The sequence below is a fragment of the Bos mutus genome, chromosome 7, assembly GCF_027580195.1.
Source record: "Bos mutus isolate GX-2022 chromosome 7, NWIPB_WYAK_1.1, whole genome shotgun sequence".
Classification (NCBI taxonomy): domain Eukaryota; kingdom Metazoa; phylum Chordata; class Mammalia; order Artiodactyla; family Bovidae; genus Bos; species Bos mutus.
In genome coordinates, this window is record NC_091623.1 from 91958782 (window position 1) to 91971305 (window position 12524).

Sequence of the window (12524 nt, forward strand, 5' to 3'; positions counted from 1 at the left end):
ACTCCTAGGAATATTAAATATAAATGAACACACAGACACCAAAAGACAAGAATGTTTATAGCAAGACTACTCAATATATACACAAACTGAAAAACCCTAAGGTCCATCAACTGGAGAATAAATAAAAAATGGTGGTACAATAGAATAACAAAGCAATGAGAATAAAACAATATGTAACATGAATTTTACAAAGGTAAGATTGAGTGAAAGAAGGCAAACATAACACACTCTATAACTCCATTTGTGTAAGTTAAAAAAAAAAAAGACAGAAACCATGATACTATGACACACACATGATACTATAACTCAGAAGAGTGCTTACCTTTATCTAGCAGGGGAAGAGTAGTGACCAGACAATAACAAGAGGGGGCTTCTATAGTTTTTGTTAACATTTCAATTTTACTTTACATTTAGCATATGAATGTGTTCACTTCCTGAACTTTTTTGAGTTGTACACTCATGATTATGTCCTTTCCTAATATATTTTAAAATTTTATAATACTGTAAGATTCTAAACATCTATTATTACTTATTTCTTAATCAATTAAGGATCCAATAAGGGAAAAGTTTCTTTGTGTGCTCAAAATGCACTTTCTGAGGAATACTAGGGTTTTAGTTTGCTCTGAAAAGTATTCTTTCACTGAAGTTAACCCAGCACATGTTTTTTAAGAACGTCCAATAACTAAGAACTGGAGATACAATTGGGAACAATTCTGTGACTTCAAATATATTGACTGCATATATATGAAATGAAACAGCAAATACTATATGCAATAGTATTTAGAAGTATGAATGGAGAGATTAGTGACTGCCTGGGAAGCCATGAAATTAAAAGACGCTTACTCCTTGGAAGGAAAGTTATGACCTAGGTTGGTCATATTGCATTTCAATATTGCCATATTGAAAAGCAGAGACATTACTTTGCCAACAAAGGTCCATCTAGTCAAGGCATGGTTTTTCCAGTATTCATGTATGGATGTGAGAGTTGGACTGTGAAGAAAGCTGAGCACCGAAGAATTGATACTTTTAAACTGTGGTGTTGGGGAAGACTCTTGAGAGTCCCTTGGACTGCAAGGAGATTCAACCAGTCCATTCTGAAGGAGATCAGCCCTGGGTGTTCTTTGGAAGGAATGATGCTAAAGCTGAAACTCCAGTACTTTGGCCACCTGATGCGAAGAGTTGACTCATTGGAAAAGACTCTGATGTTGGGAGGGATTGGGGGCAGGAGAAGGGGACGACAGAGGATGAGATGGCTGGTTCGCATCACCGACTCGATGGACGTGAGTTTGAGTGAACTCCGGGAGTTGGTGATGGACAGGGAGGCCTGGCGTGCTGCGATTCATGGGGTCGCAAAGAGTTGGACACGACTGAGTGACTGAACTGAAATGAACTGAACTTAACTGGGAAGCCATTAAACTGGGAATTAGAGCTCCCAGTGCTTTCTAAAAGAAGGAAGCATTTTACGTAAGATCTAGGCGTAGAGGACTCCAAAAAGGGCATTGGCCTAGTGCAAGGCAGTCAGAGAGATTTAACGCAAGCTTATTTAACCAGATCACCTGGGTTGATTGTATATCGGGAGTTGAAGAAACTGCACCTTCTTGAACTGGGTTTGGACTTACGGAGACCGCACCAGCAAAAACGCTTCAGAAAAGGCAACTTCTCTTTCTTGCTATATTGTTCCTCTTGTGGGAGGCTGGCTCTGAAGAAATTAGGTATTCCATGACAGAAGAAACAGAAAGTGGGTTTTTGTGGCCAACTTGGCAAAAGACCTGGGTCTCAGGGTGGGGGAACTAGCCACGCGGGGTGCCCGCATCGATTACAAACGAAACAAACAGCTCTTGCAGCTGGATTTAAAGACCGGGAATTTGCTGCTGCATAAAAAACCAGACCAGGAAGTGCTGTGCGGGGCGACAAATCCTTGTATACTGCATTTCCAACTATTACTGGAAAACCCGGTACAGATTATTCAAGCTGATCTTCATCGCACAGATATAAATGACCATTCCCCAGAGTTCCTAGAGAGAGAAATGCTCCTAAAAATCCCCGAGAGCGTCCAGACAGGGACTGTGTTTCCTTTGAATATAGCTCAGAACTTTGACATAGGTAGTAACACGGTTCAAAACTACACAATCAGCCCTAACTTCCATTTTCCTGTTGTCACTCATCATCGTGGAGATGGCAGAAAATACCCAGAGCTGGTGCTGGACAAAGCACTGGATCGGGAGAAACAGCCTGAGCTCAGTTTAACCCTCACCGCGCTGGATGGGGGGGCTCCGCCCAGGTCTGGGACCACTACAGTCCGCATCGAAGTCGTGGACATTAATGACAATGCCCCAGAATTTTTACAGTCCGTCTATGAGGTCCAGATTCCAGAGAACAGCCCCCTAAACTCCTTAGTTGTCGCTGTCTCTGCCTGAGATTTAGATGCAGGAACATATGGGAAAGTAGCCTATGCACTATTCCAAAGAGATGAAGTTACTCAACCATTTGTAATAGACGAAATAACAGGAGAAATTGGTCTGAAAAGGGCATTGGATTTCGAGGCAACTCGATTTTATAACGTGGGGATTGTAGCCAAAGATGGTGGGAGGCTTTCGGGGAAATGCACTGTAGCTATAGAGGTGGTGGATGGGAACGACGACGCCCGCAAGCTGACCATGTCGAGACTCATAAGCTCTATCCCAGAAAACTCCCCAGAGACTGTGGTAGCTGTTTTCAGTGTTTCTGATCCAGATTCCGGGGAAAACGGTAAGATGATTTCCTCCATTCAGAATGATCTCCCCTTTCTCTTGAAACCCACGTTCAAAAACTGTCACACTCTGGTGAGAGAGACCGCTAGACGGAGAGGAAAGAGCCAGGTACATCACCATCACAGTCAATGACACGGGAACCCCAAGACTGAAAACCGAGCACAACATAACCGTGCTGGTGTCCGACGTCAACGACAACGCCCCCAGCTTCACCCAGACCTCCTACACCCTGTGGGTCCGCGAGAACAACAGCCCCGTCCTGCACATCGGCAGCGTCAGCGCCACAGACACAGACGCGGACGCCAACGCCCAGGTCACCTACTCGCTGCTGCCGCCCCCCGACCCGCTCGTGCCCCTCGCCTCCCTCGTGTCCATCAACCCCGACAATGGCCACCTCTTCGCCCTCACGTCCCTGGACTACGAGGCCCTAAGAGCCTTCGAGTTCCACGTGGGCGCCACCGACCGCGGCTCGCCCGCGCTCAGCAGCCAGGCGCTGGTGCGCGTGCTCGTGGCGGACGCCAACGACAACGCGCCCTTCGTGCTCTACCCGCTGCAGAACGCCTCGGCGCCCTGCACCGAGCTGGTGCCCAGGGCGGCCGAGCCGGGCTACCTGGTGACCAAGGTGGTGGCGGTGGACGGCGACGCGGGCCAGAACGCCTGGCTGTCGTACCAGCTGCTCAAGGCCACGGAAGCCCGGGCTGTTCGGCGTGTGGGCGCACAACGGCGAGGTGCGCACGGCGCGGCTGCTGAGCGAGCGCGACGCGCCCAAGCAGCGGCTGGTGGTGCTGGTCAAGGACAACGGCGAGCCGCCGCTGTCGGCCAGCGTCACGCTGCACGTGCTGCTGGTGGACGGCTTCTCGCAGCCCTACCTGCCGGCCCCGGAAGCGGAAGCGGCGGCCGCAGTGCCCGCCGACCCGCTCACCGTCTACCTGGTGGTGGCCTTGGCGTCGGTGTCGTCGCTCTTCCTCTTCTCGGTGCTGGTGTTCGTGGCGGTGCGGCTGTGCAGGAAGGGCGGGGCGCTGCCCGGTGGCCGAGGGCCACTTCCCGGGCCACCTGGTGGACGTCAGCGGCACAGGGACCCTGTCCCAGAGCTATCTGTAGGAGGTGTGCTTGACGTTATGCTCGGGATTAAATGAGTTTAAATTCTTAAAGCCGATTCTCCCCAACCTCCCGTTGAATAGAGGAAAATGCCAACTTTCGGAATAGCTCTGGATTCAATTAGGGATCTCATCATGATGCAAGGTATTTGTCATTTATCTGTAATTCCCCAGATGAAAAATTTGAGAACCTCATGGAGAAAAATCTCACATTCAGGTATAGCATTGATTTCCCTTTTACAATGAACTTGTCTAATTTTGGAAAACTCCATTCGATTCTTGCTGTTTTTGTTTTAGCGTGCCATTCCAAATCTTTGCATGCTGTTGATTTTCCTGAAATTTTTGCTTTCTTTTCGTAATTTTTACAACAATAAAATATTGTTTTCTCTACATTCATTCTGCTTCATCACACTCTAAAAGTTTATTTGATGCTAAATAACAAAAATTTAAAATGTTTACATAATATTTGGTTTTTAAAGGAATATATGCATAGAAATATGTAAGAAAGCATTATGAAAACCAACACTCTTCTGTTTACACTCCCTAGCTCTCATCCTACTGGAAAATAATTTTTAATGAATATTTTCATGGAATTATTACATACAGAAAAATGGACAAATCCTTAATACAGCTCACTGTATTTTCAGAAAATGAACATATGTGATATCAGCATCTTGAAGAAATGAGTTATTAGCATCCCAAGTGCCACACAAATTACCCTTTAAAATCCCTGCCAGTTCAAACATAACAGATAACTCAATAACCAATGCTACAGCTGTTTTGCCTGTTTTGAATTTATATAAATGAAATAGTAGAGTGTGAACTGTTTTGCATCTGGTGTCTTTAACTCAGCAATATGTTTATGACATTTATCCATAAATACTATTTTTAATTTTAGTTGTTCATTCTTGTTACTATATAGTATTCCACTGTGAATATTTCACAATTTATAACCCATTCTACTGTATATGGATATTTGGGTTCGTGTAAGGTTTGGCTGTTTGAATAATACTGCTATAAACATTCTCATACATATCCTTCAACAAACACGTATATGCATTTCTGTTCTGTGTGTACCTAGGGTTGATTTGTTGCTCGTTCAGTAAGTGCATGTCCACTTTTAGTAAATATTTCCAAATAGTTTTTCAAAGTGGTTGTACCCATTTACACTGACTGCTATCAGCAGCATATGGATGTACCAGTTCCTCAACATTCTTGCCAACATCTGATATTATCTGTTTTTTATTTTATCCCTCTGGAAGCACTTTTAAACCTTTATCTTCTAGCTTTTTAAATACTTTCTTCTCACTAAGAATATGCTTGTAACTTTTTCATAAACTTCAATTTCACTCTATTGTTGTTGGTATCCTATACACTTTAACTTTCCCTCATCCATATAGTTATCTCATTATTTTCTCTGCTCAAATGAAACCTCCACTTATTATTCCACTAACAACCATTTATTATTTTCTTGTATGAAAGAAACTAATAGAATTCTTATTTTTCCTTTTGTTTCTCCCTTACACTTTCAAACCTCTCAAAAATGAGTTTTTACTTCTATATAGTCAGCATTAATGGTACTTTTTACTCTTTGACTATAGTTAAGAGTTCCTTGTATTGTTTATAGATGTTTTAAAACCTAAAAAGCAGTATTAAAATTTTATCTTTAATGACCATATAAATTATGAATGCTCTTCAGCTAAAAATCACCAGGAACACATTATATCAGAACAAAGTTGGGTTTACTGACTTATAATGAGGGAGATCGGAGAAGGCAATGGCACCCCACTCCAGTACTCCTGCCTGGAAAATCCCATGGATGGGGGAGCCTGGTAGGCTGCAGTCCATGGAATCACTGAGGGTCGGACACGACTGAGCGACTTCGCTTTCACTTTTCACTTTCGTGCATTGGAGAAGGAAATGGCAACCCACTCCAGTATTCTTGCCTGGGGAATCCCAGGGACTGGGGAGCCTGGTGAGCTGCCGTCTATGGGGTCACACAGAGTCGGACACGACTGAAGTGACTGAGCAGCAGCAGCAATGAGGGAGACTGCACACCATGGAGAACCATTGATCCATGCACATAATAGCACCCTACCAAGGAGTTAGAGGATCTGGGCTTATGTTAGGTGATTTTGGGTAGGGTTCAAGGAAATCTCCTTTCCTTTTTTTTAAATTCCATCTCTTTGCTACAGTATATACCCTCAAGTGGCTTTTTAAGAGAAGGTACACAAATACAGACTTTTTGTATCTCTGCATGTCTGAAAATGCAGTTTTCGATTCTGCTTCATTGCATACATATATATTCAATACACTTTCTAACAATTCATGCCTTGTCATATCTGAAATTATTTCATCTCTAATATTATTTCCTTAATAGTTGTATTCCTAGCTTATTTTTTCTGAAGCTTGAGCTTGTTGGATATTGAACAATTTAAATCATTTCTCTGTTTCTTATATTTCTCCTATATATCTTTGGTTTTCCCTCTATATCCTCATTTAACATCTTTCAGTCACTTTGAGTATGTTTATTAAATTTTCAATTTTAATGGAGTATTTAAATCCCTAGATGTTTTCTTATTATCTGATGTGTCTTTTCCATAGTAGCACTTGGAATTTTCAAAGTTCATTTTATTTCCTAAATGATCTGTTTCCTGGAGTTCCCATTTCTTTTTTGTGTGTTTCTGTGTAATTTTGGTTTTCATGTCTGGTGAGAGATGTGTTCATATGTAAGAAAAAGAATTTGAGTATCTGGTATGTAGCAATTGCTGTTTTGCTAGGTCTTATCAGCTTTTATGTGATAAGGTCGTCTGCACCCAAGTTTCTGTCCTGAGTGGATTTTCTGACAAGGTGCTCCACATGAGGCAGTGCAGAGCCAGGTTTATAAAATATCAGACTTTAAGGAGCATTGTGATGAATGGGCAAAGAACTCTTTTCAGGATGTGGCCCTGCAAGTGTTAGGATACAAAACTTTTATGCTGGAATTCCTGTTCTTTACCAAAATGTTCTAGTGTTCTCCAAAAAAATTCCTTTTGATTTCTTAAGAAATGAGACTTTTTTTTTGAAAGAAGGTCTGGAGGAAGACTGCTGCTGCTGCTGCTGCGTCTCTTCAGTCGTGTCTGATTCTGTGCAGAGGAAGGCTAGTTATTAAAATTATATGTTACATATATTTTTCATATTACATACTATCTATGTACTTTACTGTTTTCTAAATTCTGTACACATATCTCATTTACTCGTTTAAATAATGGTACAACTGGTAAGCCAAGTTTAGAGATGAACAAACGGAACAGAGTTAAAGTAACTTGCCCAAGGCTACCTAGCTAATAAGTAGTGGAATCAGGATTTGACTCCAGGCAGCCTGACCCCAAAGATATCGCTTTTTTGTCTTTACTTTTTAAATTCTGAAATCCATTAAACATTCCAAAAAGTGTACACAATGTATATGTGCAATTTAAAAATAATAAAATGTTCATCATCTACTTAAGAATTAGAACAATGCCAAGACGTTGGAAATCCTTGTGTGCCTCCACCATAACATCTTCCACTTGCATTAAAATCAACCACTATCCTGAATTTTTATTAATTACTCGTTATTCTTTGTAGTTGTATTGGAAATACATATATTGCTAAATAATACATTGTTTGATCTTGTCTGTCTTTGCAATTTATATAAATGGATTGACATAGTATGGACATCTATGGGCTTGCTTTTCTCAGTCATTATGGTATTGAACTCATCAGTGTTAAATGCAGTTCATTCGATTACACCGCTCTGCAGTATCCCATTAAATAAATACACCCTCACCTTTAAATTCATTTTATTGTAGATTTTTGGGTTGCTCCAGGAATTTGGTTATCATAACAATACTGATATAAGCATTCTAGAATATATCTCCTCATGCACTTGGGCAAGAGTTCCTTTTGGGTACAGGCACATCTAGGAAGGTGCTACCCGGGTCATAGCAAGAACTGGAATGATATCAAACTAAGTAAAATAGACTATTAAAAGATGCCAACACTGAGATGAAAGAGATGTTGGAGATATCTGACAAAGATTTTTAAATTGACGATGAAAAACGCCTCAATAAGCAATATTAAACATGCTTGAAATAAAAGAAAAAATATTCTCAGAAAAGAAACATAAAATTGTAACAAGGAAATAAAAGATGTAAAGAACTACCAATGAAAATTTTAGAGATTAAAAATACAATTATTGAAGAACTTGGTGGACAAGCTTAACAACAGGAAGACAAAGAGTCAATGAACTAGAAGATAACAACAAAGCATTTACCCAATTTTAGCAAAAGAGAAAAAACAGACTAAAAATTTAACAGAGCCTCAGAGACCTGTTGGACAATAACAAGAGATCTAACATTTGTGTCATTGGAATCCCAGAAGGAGAGAAGACCTTCCAAATTTGGCAAAAGATAGAGATCCAGAGATTTAGAAAGCCAAACAAATCCAAAACAAGATAAACAAAAAAATATACTGAAAAGATATAGTCAAATTTCTGAAAACTGAACAGAAGGAAAAAGTCTGAAAAGCAGTGACAGATAAATGACACATTACACATAGAGCAATGACAATCTGAATAAGAGTTGATTTCTCATCAGAAACCATGGAAGTCAGAAGAAAATGGCACAGTATTTTCCAACTGATGAACAATTAACCCAGAATTCTACATGCAGTGAAAATACCCTCCTGGAAGAAAATTTGTTGCCATAAGGCCTACTCTTTTAAACATGGCTAAAGGGAGCTCTCCAAACAGAAAGGAATCAATAATAAAAGGAATCTTGGAACATCAGGAAAGAATGAACACAGTAAACAAAAATATGTGTAAACACCATAGATTTTCCTTCTCTTTAGAGTTTAGTTTTCTAAATTATGTTTGATGGTTGAATCCAAAATTATAACACTGTCTATGTTCAAAATTTCTATAGAGGAAATATTTAAGACAATTATAAATGGGGAAGGGTAAAGGTATGTAACGGTACTTAAGTTTTCCACCCTTGCATATGCAAAATGACAACCAGTAAACCCTGAAGGAAATGGCAACCCACTCCAGTATTCTTGCCTGGAAAATCGCATGGACAGAGGAGCATGGTAGGCTACAGTCCATGGGGTCGCAAAGAGTCGGACACAACTGAGCGACTTCATTTCACTTCAAACCCTAACAAGTTATGTGTGGGCCAACTACTATAAAAGCTATACAAAAGGACACACTAAAACCCACTATACATAAAGTAGAACTCTAAAAACTGTTCTAATAACCCACAGGAAGGCAGGAAAACTAAAATGGAGACAGAAAAGACAGACAAATAGAAAACAAAAAAAAAAAACTATAGAATTAAGCTTTAATATATCAGTAATTACATTAAATGTAAATATTTTGAACACACCAATTAAAACAGATGACCAGAATGGGTTTTCAAAAATGGACCAACCATATGCTAGCTATAGGAAACTTCACTCCAGATATAATGACACAGGCAGATTGAAAGTAAAAAGAAAAATATGCAAGGAAAATGACCAGAGAAAGTAGAACATTATATAATGATAAAGACAATCCTAAATATATACATATCAAACAACAGAGATGAATAATATGTTAAGCAAAAACTGACAGAACTGCAAGGAGAAATAGATCCACAATTAAACTTGGAGATTTAAACACCCTCTTTGAACCCTATTTCAACTCATGGAACAACTAGACAGAAAATCAACAAGAGTACAGAAGAGTTCAGCCAACAACCAACATATTTATAGAACACCCAACAATTCCAGAATATACATTCTTTTCAAATGCTCAGAGATCATATACAACACGGACCACATAAATAAGCCTAATACAAACTCAACCAATTTTTAAAACTGAAATCATACAGCATGGGTTCTCCAACTACAATGGAATCAAACTAAAAATAACAGGAAAATCTTCAAACACTTGGAGACTAAACAATACACTTCTAATTAATCCATGGGTTGATGACAAAGTCACAAGGGAAATTTTTCAAATATATTGAAGTGAACTGGAAATGTAAAAACAATGTATCAAAATTTATAAGACATAGTTAAAGTGGTGCAGAGAGGGAATTTTATAGCACAAAATGCATATATTAGAACAGAGGAAAAGTCTCAATCCTCTAAGCTCCTACCTCAAGCATGCAGGAAAAGAAGGGGAAAATAAACCCACAGCAAGCAGGAGGTAGGAATATATATATATATTAAAAAATAAATGAAATTCAAAACAAAATTAGTGAAATGAGCTGTTTTTTAATAAAATTGATAAAATTGGCAAATATATAGCAATGCTGGCAAAAAACTTTTTTCAATGATTTCAGTTTTCAAATGCGTTTAGCATCAAATTGTTTATATTCTCAAACTTTTCTGCAGCAGGTATCCCATCCCATCAGATGAAAGGTTTCCCTAAGTTATTGGCTTATATATCATCTCTATATTTTCCCTGAATACTGTGTTTTCCTTACATGTAACTAAATTTAGAAATATTTCCAAGAGTTTCAATTCATCCTTGAAGCTTAGTCTTTAACTTTCATTTTTAATAAACTTGAAGACTTTTTAAATTTTATAACAGAATGAAAGAAAGACAAATGTGTGGCATATAAATGGAAATCAGCAATGCAATGGTTATAAGTTAACTAAATAAAATTAACATACTTGACAATGTTTCATCAGTTAAATTATTATTTCAATTCACTGGTAATAATCCAGCTAAATTAATCTTGAAAGGTAACTTCCAAGTAGCACGCATGAGCAAAAAGAGCATGGCACATGGTGATTTTTTACATTGTTTAGCTTCCCCTGTCCAGAGGAGACCAAGATTGTGCCATCTAGTTATTAAAATTAATCTGAAAAATACTGATATAATTAATACAGTTCCCAGTGGATCACAGAAATGTTCTTTATTTTGAGAGAGATGTGGGTTACACAGATGGATCCATTTGTTAAAAATGCTACAGTTAAGATTGGTGCCTTTCAATTTGTGTAAACATCACCGTAAGAAAAGAACTATGCAAAACTGAACATTGACTGGGAGGCATAAAATGGAGGAAAAGGTATAGATGAAACAAGACAGAATGTTGTGAAGTTGGGAGGTGTGTACATGGAAGTTTATGCTGTTTACTTTGCATATGTTGAACTTTGTCCATAATAAAAATTTTTTAAATGAATAGTCCTTGTGAGATGGGTTTATAAAAGCAAAGTCAATTCAACTCTACTTTAGCAAATCTGAGCAACTGAGAAGCATTTTCCTGAAGGAATCTAACGCAATCCACTTTCCAAAAAGGGAGTTTCTTCACATACCCAACTGACCTCTCTTTGGGTTACATTAAGACATTACTTTCTTTCTATAGCAACCAATGTTCTCACAGACACTTCAATGATCTAACTTGATTTTTATATATACTGTACTACTAATAAATGAAATGTTTTAAAATGAAAATAATTTAATAAGCTGTATTTGAGGATGCCTTCAGGCAAAGACAGTGAATAAAGAACTGTGGATGCCAGAGACGGCATTAAGTTGGAATCAGAACTCAGAATGTCCACTGAAAAGAGGAAGCATTTAGGACTGAGCTACAAATAATTTTGTTTCAGAGAAGAAGCTAAATCCATCCAAGATGTTTCTGATTGTTGGTTTTACTTTATCAGTGTATTTCATTATTCATATCCTCAGGGGAGTCTGTTTTCAGCAACATTTACCAAGTGAACAATGGAGGCTGGTGACAGTGATCTTAATTTTATCCTTCTGGGTATATAGAGTTGCTTTTCAACTATAAAATGATTTCGTCAGCTCAGAATTTAGATTTTATTTAGCTTTATTTTAGCTAGAGTTGAAGTATTTTGAAAAATATCCTCATTTTTAACCTTCCATCATTCACTCCTTACCTGAAGTGAATTTTGCTTGAATTCAAATCATTTCACCTCTCCACAAATACAAAATCATTCTGAAGTAAATTATGTTTGGTATTTTTGTATGCTTAGATATGCACTGACCCATTTATTGCATTCTCAGGAAATTTAGAGATATATTTCCCAGTTTATCTGAGCAGAAATTGGTGAGATAGGAATGAACATAGTCATAATGAACTATCACTGAATTTCAGGGTATCCACTCAAATATAATCCACCTTTCACACTACGTTATTTGGTCTGTATTTATAGGACCAAGTGTTATCCTTATTGTGAAAGAATGGCAGAGGTGATTCTTGAATGTTCGTTTTCTACATTGCATTATGCCCTTATAACAGGGTAATACATTTGGACTTTGATTAATTAATACACACAGCAGGGAAATTTGACCAAAAAGTTACAATAAAATGAACAACCCTAATAAAATCATGGCCATTTCTACCAATACAAAAATGAAATGGATTCCTAAAATGCTTACTTACGATACATACCAGATTATTCCTGGCCTCTCTTTTAAATAATTTGATTTGATACTTCTATAATACCTATTTCTTGGCCTCAATTTTCCTAATAGCCTAATTGTTCCCTTTATTGTGCAGGTGTGACCACAAAACAACGGTAAGTATGTTGTTCATTCCATTTTATTAGTCATAAAGTTTAGAGAAATAAGTGTTTAAGATTGATCTTGCTAACCAACTTTTACTTTTGTATAGAGTGTCCGTGGGACAATTAAATAGTATACTTC

At 38.4% G+C, this 12524-nt stretch overlaps 1 pseudogene; it reads left to right on the forward strand.

Moving 5' to 3' along the window:
* Nucleotides 1–178: 178 nt before the first annotated feature.
* Nucleotides 179–3956, forward strand: LOC138988599 (protocadherin beta-5-like; annotated as a pseudogene).
* The last annotated feature ends 8568 nt before the right edge of the window (nt 3957–12524 follow it).